This window comes from Mangifera indica, chromosome 4 (genome assembly GCF_011075055.1).
Source record: "Mangifera indica cultivar Alphonso chromosome 4, CATAS_Mindica_2.1, whole genome shotgun sequence".
NCBI classification, from domain to species: Eukaryota; Viridiplantae; Streptophyta; class Magnoliopsida; order Sapindales; family Anacardiaceae; genus Mangifera; species Mangifera indica.
Genome location: NC_058140.1, coordinates 1,863,311 through 1,890,787, shown reverse-complemented (window position 1 = coordinate 1,890,787; position 27,477 = coordinate 1,863,311). Strand labels below are relative to the sequence as shown.

At 31.2% G+C, this 27,477-nt stretch overlaps 1 pseudogene; it reads left to right on the top strand.

Annotated features, from left to right (window-relative positions):
- Positions 1 to 3,476: 3,476 nt before the first annotated feature.
- On the top strand, positions 3,477 to 8,105 carry LOC123214677 (annotated as a pseudogene).
- Positions 8,106 to 27,477: the final 19,372 nt, after the last annotated feature.

Below are 27,477 nucleotides of genomic sequence, written 5' to 3'. Positions count from 1 at the left end.
ATTATAAAACTGCATTAAATCCTGCACATAAAACTATTCCAAGAAACACATTAAAAAGAACATTATTTAGTGTATATAAAAAACAAAAAAGAGAATTAATTCAATTTTTTACAAATTTTAATGGGTATGTATCTATATATAGTGATATTTGGAGTGACAATTGACAAGTTCACTCTTATATGGGTATAACTTATCATTGGATAGATGACAATTTTCTATTACAAAAAAAAATTTTAGCATTTAGAGTGTTTGGTGAACGATATACGACCGATAATATTTATAGAACAATTAAAGGAATATTAGAAGAATATAAATTACTTTATAAAATTTTTTTAATTTCATTTTATAATGTACGTTCAAATACTGCCTTAATAAATGATTTAATTAATATTTGCAAACCTAATTTAGGTGGTAGATTTTTTCATATTAGATGTGCATATCATGTATTAAATTTATGTGCACAAGATGGTTTACATTGTCTTAATAATTTTATTAGTCCAATAAAAATAACAATTTCATTTTTATGGACATATCTCCAAACTATGGAAGAATGGGGTAAATTTTGTAAATAACATAATAGAAGACTAAAAAGATTTCCTAAAGACGTGCCGACTCGTTGAAATTCAACATATGAATTACTCAACGAGTCTTTTGATTATAGGGATTTATTATGCTCATTTATTTCACAACATGTGCCATAAGTTACATTATATCCCCAACATTGGGATATTTATAAAACAATTTTAAATGTATTAAGAAATTTTAATAATGCAACATATACTTTAAGTGAGGTTTATTATCCCACTTCTCATTTATTTTTAAATGAAGTTGTTAATATAATTGAGGTTGTACAAGAAGCCGAACAAGATATTATTCTACAAGAAGCTATTTTTTTAATGAAAACAAAATGGTTAAGTTACTATAAAACAATTCCAGAACTTTTTCTTATTGCATGTTTTTTTTATCCTAGATTTAAATTAGTTGGTGTCACAGATTATTTGACATTATATTATGAATGTTTGCAATTAGATGAAGTTAATATTCCATTAACTATAACTAATATTATGAATTTAATTAAAGAAATTTATGTTGAATATTCAATAATTTATGGTAACCAAGGTGATTCTTCTTCCTCTTTACCACCTATTGCCCCATCATCAACCCAAAATATGAGTTATGGTGATCGTATTATGATGCAAAGGGGCAAAAGACCAAGAGGAACATTAGGCTCCACCTCAGAGCTTGATATTTATTTAACTACTATTTTTGAGTTTGGTGACAGCAATATAGGTAAAGACTTTCCAGTTCTAGAATGGTGGAGTCGACATGCATCAACATTTCCAACATTAGCAGCTATTGCTAAACAAGTTCTGACAACACCAATATCAACTGTCGCAATAGAACAAGCTTTTAGTCAAGGGGGTAATATATTGATGAGAGGCGATCAAGTTTGGCTCCTAAATCTATTGAAGCCCAAGTATGCGTGGACGATTGGACAAGAGCCGAATTATGCCAACAAGAAATAAAAGTGGACTTCAATGAAGAATCGTTTGATTTAACTACGGATAGTTTGATGACGGGAAATAATACTCAAGATAGTGGAGGTGAATGATAAGGTAAGGGGGTACTGTCAGCTATTAGATATGCAAAGGTAAAAGAACTACGTAGGCTTTGATTCTTCTAAACCCCAAGAAGATACGTAGGAAGCTTAATTGAAAAATTAAGTCCAAGCCTTTCTTTTAATTTTCAATTATTGTAATTAATAATTTGAAAATTAAATCAAGATCATGTATTAGAATTAACGGTTCAATGTTGGTTTCGAACCGGAACTGTCGGTTCCGAACTGGGGTCATGAATCGGAACCATTGGTTTCGAACCGTGAATGAACCATCCTATTACGGTTTTGGTTCAGGGTTCTTAATTTTTCGAATCGTTAACCGACGATTTCGAACTGAAACCACCGGTTCATGAACCGTGGCTAGGACTAGTTGATACTCATATATATGTGTGTGTGTAAGTTAATATTAAATAATGCAAATACCAACCGAAAGGTAGTGATATGAGTTTGATTCTTTTACTTGGATTGAATAGCTGAAATTATTTTCTCATTCTACTCTCTAACAACAAGCAACAAACAAAATTTAAAAGCAGAAAAAAAAGGAAAAGAAAAACACTAAATTTTTTATATGATTTAACTAAGATTATTCTTAGTCTATATTTATGGGATCAAGTCTAACAATTATAAAATCATTAGACAGATAACCAGCTGTTAATTATAAAATTAAGATCAAAGGGGGCAAAGTAAACACTCCTTGTTTGGGAAAATCGATTTCACAACTCCCAATTGTCCAACTATTAAACTTAAATTTGAAATGCCCAAGTATCTCACTCTAGTTATTCAAGCTCCCTTTGAATGATAAGTTGAAATCCCTTAAGTTACAAGCCTTGAACGTAAAACCAAAGCAACACAAGCTGCACAAAAAAGAGAAAGAGCATAAAACCAAAGCAACACAAGCTGCACAAAAAAAAAAAAAAAAACAGAAGGCATAAGCTTTAATAGCAACTCCAATTTTATTCTTACATGGGTATACATTTATATGTGTCATTATATAATTGAATATTATTTTATTTTTAATTCATAACTATTCAATCATATGATATTACACATTAAATATGTATTCATATATATATACTTAAAATAAATACACATAGTTTTATGAAAACAAAATAGTCACAAGTTGAGCACATTAAAACAATATATGAGCAAAAAATTTTATAATTTGCCAAATGTATAGTTACACCTATTCATATATATATATATATATATATATATATATATATAAAATGTCAATAAGTCAATTTAATATACTTGAATAATAAATTATTTTATATATATATTTATGTCAAAATTGATTATTTAAACTGTATTAGATTGAATTATTGACATTATATTGAATTATTTATTTATTTTATATCACACTAATTTCTCTGTATAAGTTTATATATTTAATAATATATAAGTAATGTTTTATTCACAAATAAAAATATGTTATTATATAATTAAATAGTTAAAAATTAAAGATAAAATAACACCCAATCTTATGGTAACACATTATTATTTGTGTAAAAAATTATATATAAGAGTTGTATACACAGTATTATTGTAATATATAAATGTTGTATTACCTCTTCTAATCACCCATCAAACGGTCTCTTAATCTATATTAGTCGTCCACTTTCCAACATTTCATTGCTCATACTTAATTTTATCATCAAATCTCTCTATCTATCTTACAGGTATACAGATCTATATATTTTTTAGATATTCTCTTCTGATTAACTTACTTCTCTTCACTCTCTCTATTTCTATATTTAGAAGTAACTGAAAGAATACTCTAATATCTGCATGCTGTTTAAACCACCTGTAAATTAACACAATCATATTATTGCATGCAAAAGAAAAGCAGAATATCATTATGTGGAAGCTGAAGATTGCAGAAGGTGGCAATGATCCATACATTTACAGCACAAACAACTTTGTGGGAAGGCAAACATGGGAGTTTGATCCTGAAGCAGGGACTCCTGAGGAGCGAGCTGAGGTTGAAGCTGCTCGTCAAAAATTCTACAAAAATCGGTTTCAGGTCAAGCCCAGTGGTGATATTCTCTGGCGAATGCAGGTATTGGTGCCCATCATTTATTTCTATTCTGTTTATATTTGCGCTTGTGTCTCTCTTCATTTCTCTTTTCCTTTACACAATTCATTTACTTTTCAGATGATAAGTCCATCTTGCATCGATATTACTTTTTTCATAGGATGAAGCTGAAACTATCTTAATTTGGCACTATATATATTTTTTTTGTTTTAATCACAGATGTGGATTTAAAATAAGTAACCATTATTATTGATTTATCATAGCAACACTACAAAAAAGGAAGGTAAAGTTAACCATCTACAATAATTATTTACACCAGTAATCCTGGTTATAATAATTAACCTGAAGTTGCTATATGATTCACATATCATTTTTTTTACAGAAAATTTTTACATATGGTATCTGTATATATAATTAACTACGTAATTATATTCCATTCATAAATTATGTAAGATAAGGTTTTAAATATTATCATCTTGAAAATAGAAGATAAGCTCATATTACCCAATCATGTATTACTATGTAAATTTGTTTGCCATTTTCCCACACATGTGAAATTACTGTTAATTTCTGGGAAATGGCCATCAAGAACATCGCTATTTATTAGAAATATTAAGAAAGAGAGACGAGTTTGTGGCAGAAATTTCATAGAAAGTTATGTTATTGGGGGTCTCCGACTGTTTTGTCATTTTCAGAGAAGCTAAAAGATCAATAACAAAGTTAAAAGATGAAAGAATTAAAGCTTCACTTCAAAAAATTATGAATTACTTTACTTGTAGCTAATACATACGAACTCAAGTCAACCTCTATCTCATTCACGCTGATTTTATTTCCCCATTATTTTCGGTCCATTCTTCTTAGATCACATTCACAAACCTCCATTTTCAAACGTCAATTAACCAATCATGTTAATACATTTTCTAGCTTATTTTATGTCCAATCTGTCTTGCTCATCACCGCGTAAATATGTATTTGTTTATTGAATAATTAATTTTCCGGGTCTGAAAAATTTTAGTTTCTTCGGGAGAAAAATTTCAAACAAACAATCCCAGCTGTAAAGGTGGAGGATGGAGAAGAAATAACGTATGAAACAGCTACAGTCTCGTTGAGGAGGGCGGTCCATTACCTCTCAGCCTTGCAAGCCTCCGACGGCCATTGGCCAGCTGAAAATGCTGGTCCTTTGTTTTTCCTTCCTCCATTGGTAATTAGACAGTACACTGTTTAGAACAGTATCTGAAATTTTTATTAATTACATGTATCTAAAAAGAATTGCCCATATGCAGCTGATGTGCACCTATATAACGGGGCATCTTGACAGTGTATTTCCAGCAGAGCATAAGAAGGAAATCCTTCGATACATATATTATCATCAGAATGAAGATGGTGGGTGGGGATTACATATTGAAGGCCACAGCACCATGTTTTGTACAGCTCTCAACTACATCTGCATGCGTATCCTTGGAGAAGGACCTGATGGCGGCGAAGATAATGCTTGTGCTAGAGCTCGAAAATGGATCCTTGACCGTGGTGGTGTCACTCACATTCCTTCTTGGGGAAAGGCTTGGCTTTCGGTAACCACATCACTCTATCTATATATTAACTTCATTAATGTGTCATCAACGCATATGCATTGATTTATCTTTTATCTGTCGTAGATACTTGGTGTGTTCAATTGGTCTGGAAGCAACCCAATGCCTCCTGAATTTTGGATTCTTCCATCATTTCTTCCAATGCATCCAGGTTAGTTTTGCATCATTTTGGATTAAGATTTTGATATTAATTGTTCATTTATTAGTCTATAAGTTTGATTCTTCACAAATGCAGCCAAGATGTGGTGTTACTGTCGCATGGTGTACATGCCAATGTCATATTTATATGGCAAGAAATTTGTTGGCCCAATTACATCTCTCATTCTACAACCGAGGGAAGAGCTCTACATTCAACCTTACAATCAAGTTAATTGGGGGAAAGTACGCCATTTATGTGCCAAGGTGAGATTATAATTGTTCACAGACATATATATATATATATATATGTATGTATATGCTTGCTATTTGTGTTCCTTTCTTAATGGTTAATATATATATAAAATTGAAAATTTTTTATAATTGCAGGAGGATCTTTACTATCCCCATCCATTGATTCAAGATTTGATTTGGGACTGTCTATATATATTCTCTGAGCCTTTTCTTACACATTGGCCTTTTAACCAGTTGATAAGAGAGAGAGCACTTCAAGTAACAATGAAGCACATTCATTATAAAGATGAGAATAGTCGGTACCTTACCGTTGCATCTGTGGAAAAGGTCAAATTGCAATTCACTAGATATGCAAATGCATCATTTCTTTTATTCTGTGTATCCATCTATCTAATTCTTTTGATTGAATTATATATACACAAGTGTTGTGCATGCTAGCCTGTTGGGTTGAAGATCCAAATGGAGATTATTTCAAGAAGCATCTAGCTAGGATTCCAGATTACTTATGGGTTGGTGAAGATGGAATGAAGATGCAGGTAAATAATTAAATAATTAATCAATTAGTATATATCACCGAATTCAATGAAGTCTAGTTTAGATTTAGCATTGATGAATTAATTCCATTGTTACAAATGCAGACTTTTGGAAGCCAGTTGTGGGATACTGGTTTTGCTATTCAAGCTTTGCTTGCTAGTAATCTCACTGATGAAATAGGGCCTGTACTCAAGAGAGGACATGAATTTATCAAGGCATCTCAGGTAATTTAACATTTAATAAACCAAATATTAGTTCCATTGAATTTTCCTCAGAGTTAATGATTTTACATTTTATTTGTAAATTAAGGTGAAAGACAATCCTTCTGGTGACTTCAAGGGAATGTATCGACATATTTCCAAGGGATCTTGGACTTTCTCTGATCAGGATCATGGATGGCAACTTTCTGATTGTACTGCTGAAGGTTGAAGGTATTTATAAACTTATTCATAAAATTATTAATCAAACAAAAAACAGTTATTTCTTTATTTCCCTGTATCTCACTGTAGATATATATTATCTCTCATTTTGTTTAGTGTTGCCTGTTTTTCTCAATGATGCCACCCGAAATCGTTGGGGAGAAAATGGAACTTGAGAGGTTATATGATTCTGTTAATATCCTATTATCATTACAGGTGCACATATATCAATAAGTTCTCAAACAAATTTTCTCGTGCATACATTTCAAGATTATATATGTTTTATGTTTTTAAATCAAAACAATAATTAAAAGCTCCATTTTTTGACTCCCTGCAGAGTAAAAATGGAGGCCTCGCCGCCTGGGAGCCAGTCAGAGCCCAAGAATGGTTGGAAGTAAGTTTTTGAATTTACATATTAATATGACTTTGTTGTGTTAAACCTTTCTAATTAGTTTATATCGCAAATATATTAATAACTGGCACTTCCAATGTATTTTGTCTTTAGTTGCTAAATCCCACTGAACTTTTTGCGGACTTAGTGATTGAGCATGAATATGTTGAGTGCACCTCAACAGCTATCCATGCTTTAGTTTTGTTTAAAAGATTATATCCAGGACACAGAATGAGAGAGATTGAAAGTTTCATCACAAAAGAAGTTGGCTACTTGGAAAACATTCAATTGTCTGATGGTTCATGGTAAAATTAATTATTATTAATTTTATTAAAGAACATATGCTTGATATATATTTTTTCAATGAATATATTTATACATATATAGGTACGGAAATTGGGGAGTCTGCTTCACATATAGTGCTTGGTTTGCACTTGGAGGACTGGCAGCTGTTGGCCAGACTTACAACAATTCTGTAACTGTGCATAGAGGTGTTGATTTTCTCCTTAAATCACAGACAAAGGATGGTGGTTGGGGTGAGAGTTATCGTTCTTGCCCAGAAAAGATATGTATTTGTGTCAATTGATTTCTTACTATATTACAACATACTAAACATATGTACTAATTTGTTGTCTTGGGCATTTAGAAATACATACCTCTAGAAGGAAACAGGTCAAATTTAGTTCATACTGCATGGGCTATATTGGGTTTAATTCATGGTGGACAGGTTAGTTTCAATAAACTGCTAAAAAAATTATATTTTCACGTTTAAGCACTAGGATAAATTTTGTGCTATTTATGTTCTTATGTGTTGTTCTTTGGATTATCAGGCAGAAAGAGACCCAACTCCTATTCACCGTGCAGCTAAGTTGATAATTAATTCTCAGCTAGAAGATGGTGATTTTCCCCAGCAGGTACAATTGAAGGAAATGAAAAAATGGGCACATGTTAAGTTCAAATGTTTCAATAAATGATTAATGAATAAATTATGTAATGCTTGTAGGCAATTGCAGGAGTGTTTATGAAGAACTGCATGTTACATTACCCAATGTATAAAAACATTTTCCCATTGTGGGCTCTTGCTGAATATCGAAGAAAGGTTCCGCTGCCTTCCAAGACTAATGTTTGAGGAAATCAGTATAGAAGCAAGTTAATTACTGTTGAAAAATTGGCTCCTTAGATCCCATGTTGATTATTTTATTCTCTTTATATTATAGAAGCCTTGGTTTTAATTCAAAATATCCCAAAAACAATTGTAGCCAAATACAATTATGTTGAGAGAATCCTATTATTAGAGATTTTTAATAGTTTTATATTTTCTTTGTAACTATTCTTTGAAGATAGTGAAAGTAATCAGCGACGCCGAGGACGTAGGTATATTTACTGAACCTCGTAAATTCTTGTGTTCTCTTTCTTTTATTTTTCTGCATTTCTATTTTTTGCCTTAATTATTTATTATATTCAATAGCATAGAAATTGTGTTTTATGTTTCCATTGCACAACAAGTGGTATTAGAGCCTAGGTTCAGGATAGTGAGTAGTTATTTCTATGGTTATGTGCATGTCTAGGAAAATACTATCTAAGGAGGTTGGTTTTTAAGGAGGCTTTGTCCCCACCAATCTTTCCTAAGTATTTTCCTGGTGCATATGTTATTATTTTTGGCACTTACTACTATCCTAGGTTATAGTAATTTTTTTTAGCTATTGAATATAAATTTGTGAAACTTGGTTATTTGAAAAACTATCTGCCAAGTAAATTGTAGTCGGCAAAAAATGGCATCAACATAAACAAAGACAATTGTGACAACCATAAAAATTGATATGGAAAATTTTGATGGCCGAAACAATTTTGGCTTGTGGCAATATGAAGTGATAGACACCTTGTGTTAAGAAAATCTTGATATAGCTCTGGGGGAGAAATAACCAGAGAAGATAGATGACAAAGAACCTAGATAGATCAACTTTTAACTAGTTGATGGCTGATTTACTGAACCTAGATAAAACCTTCAAAGATGAAGATAAAACAATGCTTCTACTAGGATCCCTTTCTAAAAAATTGGATTATCTAAACATTACATTACTTCATGGAAAGGAGAAATTAACTTACGATGAAGTATATGTTGCTTTGAATAAAAATGAAATTCGAAATAAAGATCAACAAGAGAATAGAAAGATGACTATTGAAGCCCTTACTACAAGAGGACGAAGTCAAAGTCGTAAGCAAGAAAAAGGGGTAGATCTTAGTTAAAGAAAAGACCTAGTAAAGATGAATGTACTTTTTGTCGAGAGATGGGACATTAGAAGAAAAATTATCTGAAGTTACAAAGGAAAGATAAAGGTAAGACCAAAGTTGCTTTAGATGCATGTGTAGTTGAAATTGAAAAAGATAAGTCAAACTTTGCTCTAGTAAGCCTACCATTGACATCTCAGTATGATGAATGGCTTCTAGATTCGGGTTGCACTTACCATATGTGGCCACACAAGGAGTGGTTCTTCAATTATGAAAAACTAAATAATAGAGTTGTTTTCATAAGTAATGATAGTCCTTGCAAAATAGTGGGGATAAGTTCAATTTGTTTAAAGAATAATGATGGATCAACTAGAGTTCTGACAGACGTTCAACATATATCACAGTTGAAGAAAAATCTCATCTCTTTGGGAGTTTTGGAATCCAAAGGCTTCAATGTGTCAATGTAATACGGAGTCTTGAAAGTTGTCTTTGGTGCCCTTGTAGTGATGAAAGGTACAAGAAGAAATAATTTATATTATTATACTGGTGGTATAGTTTTTAAATTAGTAGTTGCAATATCTGAAAAAGATGCAGATGTTGGAACAACCAAACTTTGACATATATGTTTAGGACATGTAAGGGAAAAAACCTTATTTAGTTTGGTGAAACAAGACTTATTGAAAGGAGAAAAGACCTACAAGTTGGATTTTTGTGAGCAATGTGTCTTGGGAAAATAGACAAAAGTAAAATTTACTACTGTAATTCATAATACTGAAGGTATTTTGGATTATGTTCACTCTGATGTATAGGGACTTATTAAGACAACTTTCTTGGGAGGTAGACACTACTTTGTTACTTTCATTGATGACTTTTCTAGAAGAACATGGGTGTACACTTTAAAAAAGAAGAATGACATATTAGGTGTTTTCTTGAAATGGAAAAAGATAGTTAAAACTTAGACTAGTAGAAAAATCAAATGACTAAAGACTGATAATGGTGGCAAGTATACTAATGATCCATTTTTTGAAGTTTGTCAGGCTAAAGGTATTGTACGCCATTTCTCAGTCAAAGGAACACCACAACAAAATGGGGTGGTAGAACACATGAATTGAACTTTGTTAGAAAATGTTAGATGTAAGTTGTCCAATGCTGGGTTAGGCAAAACATTTTACGCTAAGACAATTACATATGCATGTCATCTCATAAATCGTTTACCATCCACTACAATTAAAGGGAAAACAACCCTTGAGTTATGGTCTGAAAAACCTGCTAATGACTATGATTCCTTACGTGTGTTTGGTTACACTGCCTAATATCATACAAATGAGTCTAAATTAGATGTGAGAGCTAAGAAAGCAATTTTCATAGGGATTAGTTCTGGAGTGAAAGGATATCATCTTTGGTGTCCATATTTAAACAAAATCATTCACAGTAGAGATGTTACCTTTGATCAATCTGTGATATTAAAAAAGGTAACAAAGAAGACCAATGATACTCAATAGCAGGTGGAATGTACTCCAAAACAAATGAAGTTTGAGATAATCACAACAATAAACCTAACCAGAATTGTTGAAAATGATAGTGACATTTCAGTGGCAGAAAAGAAAAGTGAAAATGGAGAGGTTTCAACCCAAGAACCTCAACAACAATAAGAATCAATCGTATCACATAGGCTAAAATGAAAAATACGTAAACCTACTCGATTTACTGATATGGTGGCCTATGCACTTCCAATTGTAGATGATGATATTCCTTCTACATATAAAGAAACAGTCAAAAGTCCAGAAGCTGAAAAGTGGAAGAAAGCCATGGATGAGGAAAATAAAACTTGGCAGTTCAATTACCAGAGAATAAGAAGGCAATTTGGTGCAAGTGGATGTATGCAAGAAAAGATGGATTTCCTAACAAAGAAGATGTTCACTACAAGGCAAGATTTGTAGCAAAAGGCTATACTTAAAAGGAAGAGATTGATTTTAATGAGATATTTTTTTCCAGTTGTTAAGAATTCCTCTATTAGAATTTTGTTGGCCTTGGTAGCATAATTGAATCTTGAACTAGTTCAACTTGATGTGAAAACTGCGTTTCTACACGATAATTTGGAAGAAGAAATCTACATGATTTAGCCTGAAGGATTTAAGGTTGCTGATAAAGAGAATTGGGTTTGCAAACTAAAGAAATCATTTTGTGGATTGAAACAGTCACTAAGATAGTGGTACAAGCGATTTAATCGATTCATGATGGAGCATATGTACACAAGCAACAAGTATGATAATTGTGTATATTTTTGCAGGCTACAAGATTGGTTTTTCATTTCTCTATTATTGTATGTTAATGATATGCTGATAGGTTCAACGATCCAAAAAGAAATTAATAAATTGAAAAAACAAATCAATCAAGGGTTTGAAATGAAAGATATGGGAGAAGGCAAGAAGGTTTTAGGTATGAAGATTAGTAGAGAAAGAAGAAGAAGCTAGGTTAGTTTGACTCCAAAAGAATATCTGAAGAATACAAATCAATACAAATCAATCAAGAGTTTGAAATGAGAAATTGAAAATACAAGTCAATCAAGAGTTTGAAATGAAAGATTTGGGAGAAGCCAAGAAGATTTTAGCTATGGAGATTAGTAGAGAAAGAATAAAAAGCTAGGTTAGTTTGACTCCAAAAGAATATCTGAAGAAGGTACTACACTGTTTTGACATTTCTGAGAAGTCAAAACCTATAAATACTCCACTTGCTCCTCATTTCAAGATTAGTGCATCTTTATCTCCATGTACAGATGATGAACAAAGATATATGTCACAACTTTTATATTCTAATGTGTTTGGTATCTTGATGTATGCAATGGTGTATACAAGGCCCAACATTTCACATGCAGTTGGAGTTGTGAGTAGGTTTATACATGATCTTGGTAAGAGACATTGACAGGCTATGAAATGGATTTTACAATACTTACTAAAGATTGTAGATGTTAGTTTAGCATTTAAATAGGATGATGTACTTGGTCAAGATGTGATTGGATATGTTGACTTTGATTATGCTGATGATTTGGAAAAACGTCGATCAACTACTGGTTAGTCTTTACATTTGCGAAAACACCAATCAGTTGGAAGTCTACCTTGTAGTCTACAGTTGCTTTGTTTACTGCAGAGGTAGAGTATATGGTAGTTATAAAAGGTTGTAAAAGAAGCTATTTGGTTACAAGGATTGTTGGAAGATTTAGGAATTGTTCAAAAACATGTCAATGTATAATTTGATATTCAAAGTGCAATTTTGGCAAAGAATCCAATATTCCATGTACAAACTAAGCATATTGACATTAGACATCATTTTGTATGGGAGATTATTGAAGAAGGGAATATACAACTCTTGAAAATTGGGACTGTTGAGAACCTTGCAGATATGATGACCAAGGTGGTAACAACAATCAAGTTCAATCATTGTTTGAATTTAATCAACATCTTGCAAGCCTAAATAGTGCCAAAAGCCGCACTTGAAGTCACTACTGAAGAAAAAAAATACAAAAAATTTGGTGGGACTCCCTAAATCGCCAAGGTGGAGATTGTTGAAAATTTGGCTCTTTAGGTCCCACATTGATTATTTTATTTTCTTTGTATTTTACCAAAGGCTATAAATAGAAGCCTTGGTTTTAATTTAAAACATCCCAAAAACAATTGTTGTCAAACGCAATTATATTTAAAAAATCTTATTATTAGGGATCTCTAGTAGTTTTATATTTTCTTTGTAACTATTTTTTGAAGATAGTGAAAGTAATCAATGGCGCCAAGGACATAGGTATATTTACCGAACCTTGTAAATTCTTGTGTTCTCTTTCTTTTATTTTTCTACATTTCTATTTTCTGTCTTAATTATTAATTATATTCAATAGCATAGAAATTGTGTTTTATGTTTCCGCTGCACAACAATTACAAGTCATAATAGTATTATTTCTTAAATCTTTGTAATGCAATGTAATGGCCATGGTTTATTTGTTTATGTTTAGGGCATAAAACACTTATGTATCTTTGAATTAAATGGTACCAATTGAGTTAAAAGTTTCTTGCTGCAACCACTGATCGAGCTATTTGTTATAATATTTTGGTGATAATAATGATGATGATGATCATATAAGAAATTAAAAGCCCTTCAGCAGGTATATTTGTCATTCATATACATATATATAATAAATTAAGATAATCTACGACTTTAGACTAATTCTTACTAGCCGATTTTAATGCTTTTATTAACTTTTATCATAAAGGAAGTCATAGTGTCCCTCACAACATTCTTTACAAAAATATATCTAATTAAAGTTTAAATAATTTTGAATTAATAATAAAATATCACTCTCATGATAACTTAACTATATAATTGGATATTTAAAACTGAATATGTATAACATAAGGGTTTATAAGAGTTGATAAAAAAACGAAGAACCCATTACAGAAAAAGAGGAATTAAAAGATGCATTTGCAACTGATGGCAATGTAGAAGGAGATGTCAAAGACTATGAAGCTATCAGAATATCTAAGGGAGAAGAAGATGGATAAGGTGGCAGCAGATGGTTTGGTGGTGTGGAGAATGACCCAAGCAAGGGTGAAGGTTTGCCGGTCTCTTTTTTTTGGTATCATTTGTGGGACGTTACACTTGTAATTGTAGTTGATGATAAAGATGACGAAGTCAACATTATTACAACGAGTGACGTTTAAATAATAAGTTGAAAAGGAGTTTGTTTTCGCTTGTGGTGTTTCAACTATGTTATTAAGAGTTTTTTTTTTTTAGTTTCTTTTTCTTTTTGTTATGGGTGGCTTCTTAGTAAGAAACTCAAAAGGAGGAGCTGGAGACTATAAAGAGGAATCCGAAAAGGTAATGTGAGCTAATGGGAGGGGTGGTGGTGGAGAAAGAAGAAACCAGACGAGGTGATCGTCTTATGGTGTTTACGTGTTTCTAATTGAGTGGGAAAAGAAATTAGAGCAGAGAAAAAAGAGATTGGAAGAGAAAGTGTCTATCTACCATAGTTGCAATCCCCACGTGCAAGATTTCGTGGGTTTGTTTTTTAGGATGGTGAGGTGAAAATGTTGCATTTAGTTAGGAAGATATGTTAAAATTTAGTTAAAGAGTAATATAATAACTTTAAAAAGGTTGAACCAATTAAAGTAATATAGGAATTACAAGTTTGCATCTATGTCATAATCCTTTTTGTTAACAAGATTATGAGTGAAAAAATATGATTCATTCCATCAAAGAATGCAAAAGTGTTTTTTGGCCAAATTAAACTCGATGGGAAATTGTAATTTACTCTAATAATATTGATAAAGAAGAAGCTAAGAGGCCAGCTAGCTAAAGCCCTTAAGTAGTCATATTATGTATAATAAAACTAAGTATACATACTTTTGGTATACAATTTAGATGCACAGATGATGTGTCATTATATGATTAGAAGATTTTGAATTAAAAATAAATTAATACTCAATCATACGATGATATATTATCTGTGTATATAAATTATATACCAAAAATATATATACACAGTATTACTTTATTATATATTCGGTAAAATTCGAAGAATCAAAGACCTTAATTACACTAATTTATTACTAGCAATAGCATATTTTAAAGCCTTTATTATTATTAACATATAATCTCAAATATATTAATCCTTTTCATAATATGTAGTATCTGTAATAGCTGATATAATTATAAAATAAAATCATACTCATCAACTGCAAACTCCCATTAATTTTATAGGATTAAATAGAAATTATAATTTATACCAACTGTAAAATTTACGACTTCTAATGTCAATTTTCAGTTACCACTAAATAGGATTTTTTTTTCTTTTCAACAAAATTCTCTATCCCAGATGGTTTGTCAGAGGAACAAAAGTTAACCACAGATTCTTGAATGAATTTCCATAAAAAAGAGTTTAAGCTAAATGCAACATTTGAAAAATAATCTATAGTTCAGATATATAATTCAGATTCATAATTTGAATTCGTGACTCAATAACAAAATAACGTTAATTAACAATTACTTAATATAATTCAAAAAGAGTTACAAACCAAGTTCAAACCAAATTGAGCTATATATTTAGAGTGTGAGCTAAATTTAGTTAAACTCTCGTCAACTCAAGTTTGACTTGGTTTAGAAGCAAGTTTAAACTTCTCACTTGAACTCAGTTTAAATTCAAATTAAACAAATTTGAACTAAACGAGTTCAAACAGAGTTGACTCAACTTTCAAATTCAAACCCAATTTGATTTGGATCCAACCTTACTTTTGCCTTTTTCATGAAAATGAGTCAACCACACAACAGACTACCGTATTAACAACTTAACACAGCCAATCCCTCGTCTTCTTTTTTCGTCATCATTTTAGTTATCATTCGAAGAGTTGCTTCTGATAAAAGAACCACGTCAGTGAACAATCATCTATAAATTGTTATTTTTTTTTCATGAGTTAAAAACAAAGATCTTTTTCTTTTTCAGTAAATCCTAATCTTTTTGATCTTTTTGTAGCGATTGTGTAATCTTGAAATGTATCCCACCTTAGAGTATTCATTTTTTTAGTAAGCTTTTGAAGATGAATAAAATTATACATAAGCAATAATTTGTATATTAACAATAACATGTCACTATATGATTGGATGATGACAATTCATTATTAGTATACAAATTAGTACAAATGATTAGTGTACATAGTTTATTGTATTGAAATGTAACTCCAACTAGGGTTAGATTTTATTCGAATTGATTATGTCTTGAAAGATGTCTCAACTCGAGCTCATATTTGTTGAGCCAAAGTTAAGTTCAAGTTGGAGCTCTTGGCTCAAGGAGGAACCAAGTCAAACTTGAACTAAATGGAGTTCAATTCGATCTAACTAACAAGCCAACCATTTTAATTGGCCTAATTCAAGCTTGGTCTAACTTGATTCGAGTCAAGTCTAATGGTTGGCAATTGATGTTGTTTTAGTTAAGTTTTAAGTCCTTTTTTTTTTAGTAAAATAATGTCATTTTGATATTGGACAAAATATTTGAGTCTCAACCTTTACTTAAACTATGAGCTTCGAACTGTCTCTCAAGTTAAACTTAAACTTTTCTCAAGACCAATTTGAAGAACTCTCGTCGCTCTTTTATCAATTCAAGTCAAACTCAAGACCAACTTATATTAGGATTGAACTTAACTTATATCCAATCCTAACTCTAACCCACATTTTCAATATAAGTTGGAAGGAGATGATCTTTTTAATATTTAGCAAAATAGTAAAACTAAATGTAGATCAGCAGTAATCGAAATCTTGAAGAGTAATCTTGATATTCCACGTATTAACACTTCAATCTCCAATCCTTATCTCCCTAACCAACCGCAAAACATCAAGATCAACAGTAATCGAAATCTTGAATATCTCCTTAACCAACCTTAACGGATGAACATAAAACTCTAAAACCAAACCTATGAAAAAGAATAATAATAAAGAGAGAAGAGAACCCTAGTACGCGTCCAAGCTTGATTATAGCTTCTTTGATGTCCATTCCACAAACCTGAGATTTCAAGAAGTCAAACTCTGAGAATCTTGAAAATAGAAGAAAGATTTTAGAGCACGAAAAAGTAGAACTCTGAGAATCTTGGAAGAGCAGACACATATGTATAGAGATTCACTTGGGTAGCCGTTACTTTGACAAATTCCGTTTGGAAAGAGAAAACGAGTGCCAGATGTATGACACGTAATCACATGCTTAACGGCTCCCAATTTCAAATCCTATTTTAATTCTAATTCAATATCAATTTTATAAGACAAAATAATGGGAAATTAAAATAATTACCCCTTTTTTTTGGGGTAATAAAAAATTTACCCCAAATTTTGGGGTTTAAACAAAAATACTCTCATATTAAAGTATTTAAATGAAAAATGCCTCAAATATCCCCTTAAATATCAAAACTATCATTCTTAATTAATTTTTTTTTTAAAGGGTAATAAACAAATTTACCCCTAATGTTGGGGTTTAAATAAAAATACCCTTAATTTAAGGCATTTAAACAAAAATACTCTACAATAATACCAAAACTACCATTCCTTTATTTCTATATAAACCACATATCTTCCTTCATTTTTAACATATTTGAGAGAGATTTCTGAAAAGAGAAAAGAAGTTTGTGTTCAGAATTTCGAGCAAGAAGAAAAAAGTTCATGATTTCAAGGTATTTATCTCTGCTATTACTTCAATCATTATTATTTTATTAATAATGCAATTATATGTGATATTTTATATAATAAATTATAGTTGTGTGTAATAAGTAAAATAATAAAAATTACATGGGTTATGTTATAAATATTATAGTAGTAAAAGATAAAATGATATTTGATAATAAAGGGTGTTAAAGGATAGTTTTGAATAGATAATATTAGAAAGTAAAATGATATTTTACAATGAAGGGTGTTAGAGATATGTTAGATAATATTTGGGGAAACATGATATTATACAATATAAAAGTAAAGTGATATTTCCACAAATTAGTATAACATTAATCAAAATATATTAATAGTCACAATATATAATTGAATTATGAGATAGGTATAATTGTGCAATAGAAATCTATAAATAGTATTTTTAGTCATATTATTTATGTTGATTATATATTTTATTGTAGGATTAATCTAAATGGCCGGATATGCTTCAATTAGATACAGGGAAAAATGGATAGAAAAGGGTGATAATGTTATAAAATATGTTGGAGGTAATAGGAAGTTGATTAAAATTCTAGAACACACATCATTTGAAGAATTAATCCAAATAGTGAGCGACAAGTGTAATATAGATCGAAGGATATTTAACATTCAGTTAAGCATAAAACCAAAGCATCTTGACGACGACATTCCCGTAGAAATTTCTAATGATGAAGATGTTGAAGTTCTTAACGGTTTATCTAACCTCTTCAAAGAATGTGTTCTAGTTTTTGTTATAACTATAGTTAATAATGATAGTTTTGAGGTTCAACAAGCAGAAAAGGATTTACAAGGTGGTGAGTTGAGTAGTTATCCAGAAAATCAAACTATTAGTATAGAGGGGATTCAAAAAATTGGGATTAATCCGAAACAAAAATTTTTAGAGGAAGATTTTGCGTATATAAATTATGTTGATGTTAATGCATTGTATCGTGCGGAAGAATTTTTTAATGGCTACAAAGAAAAATTTCCAGAGTGGAGTGAATTTGATAGAAAGGTTGTACATAATATTCCAATCAAGGAATCGGAGGTTGAAGAGGAGACCTACGTTAATAAAGATATTAGAGGTACAAGCAGTTTTTTGGAAACAAATCCTGATGGTGGGAATGTTCGTACTGATGCATTTCATTGGTTACCACCTTTTCCTGATCAACCATCTATGTCCAGAAGCTCAAAAGTATTGATCGATAGTGATTCTCTAAAAGTTGGTACATTATTTTCAAGTAAACAACATGTCATTGATGCGATATATCAAGATGCGCTTAAGAAGGGATATCAATTTTCAGCGAACAAATCAGGCACACATAGATGGGTGGTTAAATATTGTAACGAAAAATGTAAGTGGCATGCATGGGTAGTTAGGGTGGGAGAAAGTGATAGTTTTGAATTACGTCGTTTGGATAACCGTTACACATGTTCCAGAGACCAGATATTACTTTATCATAGGCAAGCAAGTGCCCAAGCTTTAGGACAAATTTTGATGACCAAATTTATATTAGTTGATCGTGTTTATCGACCAAAGGAGATATTGCGGATATCGCTAACCGATATAAAATTGATATATCATACGCACAAGCATGAAAGGCGAGAAATTGGGCGCTTCAATCATTGAGAGGGATACTAGAAGAGTCATTTATGTTGCTATCAAAGTATTGCTTCTATTAGTACGTTGTAATCATAAAAGGTGTCATCAGAAAGACCTCATGCGATGATATGTCATCGCCCATATCAAAAGTCAATATAGGATCTTCTCGGGATGATTTCTCATCAAACAACTAACATTGTAATAATTTCAACATTCACGAGTTAACAGAAGATTAAAAATTATTTCAAAAGTATCATTCCTAATATACTTGAAGCAGTTAGCACTCATGTCGACAACAAGTGGAGACGAGAATGTTAGACCCCTTGTCAATAGTCTGTCACCATCGTCACGAGAAGACTGTAATAAAATATATAATTATTATAAGGTTTATATGATTGCGTATATAAATAGATGAAATATCTAGCAAATTATTAACTTTTTTACCTATCGGACAGTATTTGTATGGTGATGAAATCGTCTATCCTCCATACAAGTCGTCGTATCCGCTATACGACTCAGTCTATCCTCCATAAGAGCCATCCTATCCTCAATTTGACTAAACCTATCCTACATTTTAGCCTCTAAACCAGTGAGTCGATCTAAAATAAGATTTCCCCATCGAGTCAATGTAGCATTAAAGTAATGAATGAAGAAATCTAGTCCAGTGATAGGAGGATCATCTGATATGTGCTCAATGGTAGAGGGCATAAGCACAGGCTCTGGTGATATGTGCTCCTTGACAGGGGTCGTAACAGGGTCACTGATTGGACAAGGCTCGATGGGAGAAGGTTGAATAGAAGCATCAATAAGAGGAGAAGCAATGATCATAGAACTAACGTCAGGAGTACTCGATGATGCATCTCTTGAAGACGCCAAGGATGATGTCGACGAAGAAGATCGACTATCCGACACCCCTATGTATCGGACAATATCCTTATACTAGTCTATATCTTTCTCAATCGGAGATAAAACTAGCAAAAAATTAACATTATCCTACAAAATATTTATTTTCAGTGCATTTTATTGTTATACCTTATACATATGTTAATGTTTAATAAATTAGTACTTACTACATCTCCGGTAAAGATAGTTAAGATAAAATCCCATCCCGGAATGTCTTTCGTGTGCCATCTCAACATGTGGGCGGCTCCTACAACCGACAACATATCCACCCATCGATATAATGAGTCCAGCGTCTCATATATCCAAAACTGTAATATCAACATAAATCGGTTATTGTATATATTTACAATCTTATTAAATTAATTCTATTTTAAACACAAATTTTTTGTTTAAATTAATAAATACCGTAACTACCTGAAACACTAATGGAAATCCCATGATGCCACACTATTTAAGCTGATTTTTCTTCTTCTTTTTCAGGTCGAAATCTATAAAAATTCGGGAGATATTATCACATATAGAGCGATATGTCATCTGCCACACTCGTACTCCCTATGGGTATGCATTGAACCCATCAAGATGATCAACTAATTGTAATATATTCTGGGGAATTGTTTTCCTCAAATCACTCCCTAATAACCTCATGTGAAGATAAAACAACAAGGCTAACTTTACTGTATCAGTGGCATCCTCCCCCCATGGCTTCTGCTAGAAAACACGGCTCAGACCAGCACATATAACTGACTTACACTTGTGAAAATGTGTTTGAAGGATCTGATATGTGGCTTTCGATGGAATATAGATGTCAATATCTACCATATGACTGAATCGAAGGCCTGTCATAATAGCAAACTCATACAGACTGAACCTAACATCCACATCATTAGCTAAAAACCATAACTCTTCTCGTGAGGTCATCTTATTTACCGCTCGAAGGATAAAGGAATGTATTAGAACCCTACTAAATCGACTATCCTTCAAGTCCAGGAAGTGTCCGAAATAGATACGTTGAAAAATTTGTAATTGCTTCTCTGTTAATAATTTTTTTATCATAGCTCCCACATCTCTATATCCACGTGTAGTAACTTGAGCCTTGAAGTGTTTTTCAGAAGGAAATCGCATTTCATCCCTATCTTCATCCCTTTTCCTCTTTTGTCCAGCTCTTTATATCAAAATTAAATTACGATTATATTAAATTTATATCAATTTTATATTATAAATTATTCAATTCTATACATAGAGACCTTATTCAAAAAACTAGATGTCAAATTCGAATTCTACACATAAAAAAACCTTAAGATGGACAAATTTCAATTTGCCCCTCAAATGAAAAATATCAAAAAAGCCCTAAAATTTTATATAATCGCATTCTACCCCTGTAATTCCAACCACGCGAATTCGCATGGTGGATAAATTTGGAAAAGCGCATTTTGCCCCCGCCATGTGAATTCGCATGTCAATCGCACGAATTTGGGTGGTTGACTGTAATTTTGTATGTCAACGAACTTTTCCAATTTATATTCTGCCCTACCACACAATGAAAACTCATATTTTCACCCCCAACCACACGATATCATATAGTCCACGAAGTTTGAAAAATGCACAAAACCACCATGTCTTTAACAAATCTCACTATATGAATTCGTGTGGTCACTGCGCCATTCACGTGGTCACTGTCGAATTCGTGTAGTTATCCCAAACTTCGTTTTTTAAACTCCATTTCAACAACAATCAACTCTACACCTAATCTAACACAAAAGCCCTAAGAAGATTTATCAAAATCACCAACAAATCAAACATTTTCTTAAAAAATTTCAAATCAGAACCCTAATGCTAAACACCCAAATTTTACATCAAATCGCTCAAATCATGAACCAAAATGCATAAAGAGATGACAAGGGTTGTTTTACTAACCTTTTTTTCGTGGTCGGAAACGTCACAAAAATCGTCGAAGAAAATTGAAGTTACTGAGTGCATGAAAACGTGTATTCGAATTTTCTGTTTTCATGTGTTTGGCAGAGATACTTGTGGTTTTTGTCAATTTTGATATGAGGGGCATTTTTGTCTCTGCATAATTTTAGGGCATTTTCATCTAATATGTAAATGCACGAGCAATTTCGTTTTGCCCCCTTATCTTTGGGGCAATTTAATTAATTTCCCCAAAATAATCTCTCATAATTAATTTTTTATTTTTATTTTTAATTTTAATAAATTTTACAACAATTTATTTTAAATTAACGGAAAATTTCAATGCCTACTGACTGTATTCAACCCCATCCAAAATTTTTTTTCATGAGTTAAAATCAAGGTTTTTTTTTAATCCCTAATTTGTTTGATTTTTTTTAGTGATTCTTTAATCTCAAAATGGATCCAATCTCAGAGTGTTCATTTTTTTTAGTGAGGTTTCGAAAATGAGTAAAATTATAAACATTAATAATGCGCAATAATTTATGTATTAACAATGATGTGTTACATTGTGATTGAGTAATGACATATTCTTATTAATATAAAAATTAGTATTTATGGTTAATGTACATAATTTTATTATTTGGAAATATAACTCCAATTAAGATTAGATCGGTTAAGTTTCAAGTTATTTTTCTGATTAATAAAATAATATCATTTTGATATTGTTCAACAAATTTGAGTCTCAAACTTTACCTCGAATTGAACTTAAACTTCCTTTAAGAGTAATTCGAAAAACTCAAATCAAACTATCGTCATTGTTTTATTGATTCAGGCCAAACTCATAACCGATTTATGTTCGAACTCAACTCAACTTAGTATTTAAGTCAAACTATTTAAGTGGCAAGGAGATGATATTTTTAATATTTTGCAAAATTTTTCATAAAGTAATCAATCCAGTTATTTATCATGAAAAGTCTCCAAAATCTTTTAAACTCTTTCTATTTTCTTTTTAGCAAATAGACTTATTAATAGACATGTTATGAGGGTTAGTCCCACCCGTGACATAACCCATACCTCCTTTTTTGACACGATCCGTAAGATTACAAGCCTGTGTCTTGAGGTAAGACTTATAGGTTAGTTTGACATAAACTTTCAAAAATATTAAAATATTAATTAAATATACTAGAAATTTTGATTTATAAAACATGAATTAAAAAATTCACATATATTTTGCCACCCACCTACCTTTTTTTTCAGAAAAAAATTAAAATATTCTGTTTTTCATTTATTTGAGCTAAAAAACTAAATACGTCTTTATTCTAATATAGATTTTATGTGAATAAATCATTTCTATAGTAAATTAAATACAAAACAACAACAAAAACTTATAAATTAACAAAAGTACAATAATTTCAAGAGACTAAGTTTTTAAGGTTGGGATTAGGGTAAACTGAATATGAAATTGAAGTTTCAGCCAAAAAAGTATAATAAAAAAAATGAGATTAAAAAGGTGTAAGATAAAAAAATGGCTAAAATAATTAATTTCTTGACCATAAAACTATATATATATATTGTGTCATTTTCGTACTATATGTTGTGTCTCCGTTTTTTTCATAACAAAGATTTAAGAATATAAAAAAGAAATAAACACTTGGGCAGAAAACAATGACCATAACACAGAGATAGAAGAGATGATGAACATAACTAACAGAAGAGAGAGAGGAAGGGTTCTAAGTTAAAATATAAGAGTTTAAGTATGAATAAATTTGATCCAAACATAATATAGAGCCAATTAGAGTTTGAATTGAATTCAAATTATGTTCAGTTTGAACTTATTTAAATTGATAAACTATGTTATTAGAAAATCATTGACAGGATGAATAATATTATTAGAAGATCACGTGAGTCTCGTATGGGATTAAATCAGACTAAAATATCTGAATGATCTTTTTTAGAGACGTGTGTGCTTATTTAAAATTAATTACTTATATGTTAAAACATCATAAATGATACTTAAATTTATAATTTTTATTGTTTTTAATTGTATAATTAGGATTGAATGAATTTGAGATAAATTGAATCATACTGAATCTAGAAAAAGATATATTTGAATTCAACTCAAATTTGAAATGATGAATTCAATTTTGAGCTTGAATAGGTTTGAATTATGCATGTTGTGTTAAAAAAAATTATTAGAAAAGAAAATTATTGTAGTTATTATGCAATGAAGTCAACAAGTCGTTAAACTAGAATTAAGTTTGATTTGTTCATAATAAATACAGATTCCAACTTGGGTCAATTGTGTTCGAATCCATCATAAAAGACGGTTGAAATAGTATTCTAAAATTATAAAATACAGTCAAATTATAATTTAATTTTTTTTTTTAATATACAGTCAAATTATAATTATAAAATTATAAATTGTAATCTAATTTCCATTTTTCTAATGATTACAGAAACAGTTGTATATTTGTTAAAATTTAGTCAAGCATCACCGGCCAATTGCCACAAAAACCCATTAACTTCAACTTCTTGAACCGAATCGACCCGAACTTGACCCGTTTTACAGTGATGCTAACTTCTCCCACCTCATGATAAGTCTCTTCTTCTTCACTCTCTTTTTCACCCTCCATCGCGATTGACAACTTAAATCAGGTCTATTTTTACTTGTCACTTGAGCTTTCTTTTTAAATTTTCTCGCAACAAATTCAAAATTGTAACATTCTTCGGTTCAATTCCTTAATTGATGCTCTTGGTTGTGTGTTTCAGCAGGTTCTGTTGTTGAGGCATGCTCAAATCTTCCACTTGCTTTGTTTTAAATGGCTCTTGCAATTGCAGTTACACAATCATGTGGCTTGGTAATTTATACATAATTTTTTTTCCTTTCCCGATATTTATATAAATTATTAATGCTATGAAATGAATTTAATTAGTGATGCTTTTAGTAATCAGAGAATCAATTTTTGTAGTGTTTTAGTATGAAACAGTTGATAAGTGCTATAATCTTTCAAGCTAAGGGATGATACCAGAATGTTTTGGGCAGAAAGATGAGGTAATATGTGTGATATTTCTCATTTTAGATGAAGAACAGTTACGGTTTTTGGATTCATATTAGTTGTTGAAAAAAAATAAAAAAAAATAAATATTGGCTCTTTCGATCCCACATGGACTATTTTAATCTCTTTATGTTTTACTAAAGGCTATAAATAGAGACATTAGTTTTAATTCAAAATCATCCCAAAAGCAATTGATAGTCAAAGATTGTTGAAAAAAAATAAAAAAAAAATAAATATTGGCTCTTTAGGTCCTACATGGACTATTTTAATCTCTTTATATTTTACCAAAGGCTATAAATAGAAACCTTAGTTTTAATTTAAAATCATTCCAGAACAATTGTAGTCAAACACAATTGTATTGAGAGAATCCTATTATTAGGAATCTCTAATAGTTTATTTTTCCTTTGTAACTATTCTTTGAAGATAATGAAAGTAGTCAGTGGTGTCGATGACGTAGGTACATTTATCGAATCTCGTAAATTCTTGTGTTCTTTTTCTTTTATTTTTGTGCATTTTATTTTTTTGCCTTAATTATTTATTATATTCAATAGCATAGAAATTGTGTTTTATAGGTTATGTGCATGTCTAGGAAAATGTTGTGTAAGAAGGTTGGTTTTTAAGGAGGCTTTCTCCCCACCAATCTTTTTTAGGTATTTTCCTGATGCATATATTATCATTTTTTGGCACTTACTATTATCCTAAGTTATAGTTATTTTGTTTTAGCTATTGAATATAAATTTGTGAAACTTGGTTATTTGAAAAATTATCTATCAAGTAAATCATAGTTAGTAGAAAACGACATCGACATCAACAAAGACAATTATGACAATGGCAAAAACTGATATGGAAAAATTTGATGGTCGAAACAATTTTGGCTTGTGGCAATGTGAAGTGATGGAGGTCCTATGTCAAGAAAATCTTGATATAGCTTTGGAGGAGGAAAAACTAGAGAAGATGGATAACAAAGAATGGGCGAATCAACCGTCAAGCTTATGGTACAATCCATATGTGCCTTTGTAGAGAGCAAAAATATCCATTCATGAAAGAGACATCTGCAAGTAAGATGTGAAAGACATTAGAAAACAAGTATATAAAGAAGAGCAATGAGAAAAACTTTATTTGAATAAGAGACTGTTTCATCTTCAATTGAAACCTGGTACAAGTATAAGTGATCATATTGATACTTTTAACCAGTTGATAGCTGATTTACTGAACCTGAATGAATCCTTCAATGATGAAGAAAAGGCAATGCTTATACTAAGATCTCTTCCTGAAGAATTGGATCATTTAAACGTTACATTACTTCATGGAAAGGAGAAAGTGACTTATGATGAGGTATGTACTGCTTTGAATAAGAATAAAATTTGAAAGAAAAAGAATAGAGAGACAACTATTGAAGCCCTTACTATAAGAGGACGAAGTCAAAGTTACAAGCAAGAAAAGAAGGGGTAGATCTCTGTCAAAGAAAAGACCTAGTAAAAATGAATGTGTTTTTTGTCAAGAGAAGGGACATCGAAAGAAAGATTCTCCGAAGTTACAAAGGAAAGATAAAGGTAAGACCAAAGTTACTGCAGATGCATGTGTAGACAAAATTGATGAAAATGAGTCAGACTTTGCTCTAAGTCTACCATCGACATCTCAATATGATGGATGGCTTCTAGATTTGGGTTTCACTTATCATATGTATCCACACAAGGAATGATTCTTCAATTATGAAAAACTAAATGGTAGAGTTATTTTCATAGGTAATGATAGTCCTTGCAAAACTAAGGGGACAGGTTCAATTCGTTTAAAAAATAATGATGGATCAACTAGAGTTTTGACAGACATTCGACATGTACCACAGTTGAAGAAAAATCTCATCTCTTTAAGAGTTTTGGAATCCAAAGGCTTCAAGGTATCAATGCAAGATGGAGTCTTGAAAGTTATCTCTGGTGCTCCTGTAGTGATGAAAGGTACAAGAAGAAATAACCTGTATTATTATAATGATGGTACAGTTTTTTAATCAACAGTTGTAGTATCTGAAAAAATGTAAATGATGAAATAACCAGACTTTGGCATATGTGTTTAGGACATACAAGGGAAAAAGTCTTATTTAGTTTGGTGAAACAAAGTTTATTGAAAGGAGCAAAGACCTGCAAGTTGGATTTTTATGAGCATTGTGTCTTGGGAAAACAGACAAAGTAAGATTTAGTACTGCAATTCATAATACTGAAGGTATTTTAGATTATGTTCACTCTGATGTGTAGAGACCTACTAAGATAGCTTCCTTGAGAGGTAGACACTACTTTGTTACTTTTGTTGATAACTTTTCTAGAAGGACATAGGTGTACACTTTAAAGAAGAAGAATGATGTATTAGGTGTTTTCTTAAAATAGAAAAAGATAGTTGAAACTTAGACTGACAGAAAAGTCAAATGACTAAGGACTGATAATAGTGGTGAGTACACTAGTGATCTATTTTTTGAAGTTTGTTAGGTTGAAGGTATTGTACGTCATTTCTCAATCAAAGGAACACCACAACAGAATAGGGTGGTTGAACGCATGAATCGAACCTTGCTAGAGAAGGTTAGATATATGTTGTCCGATGTTGGGTTGGGT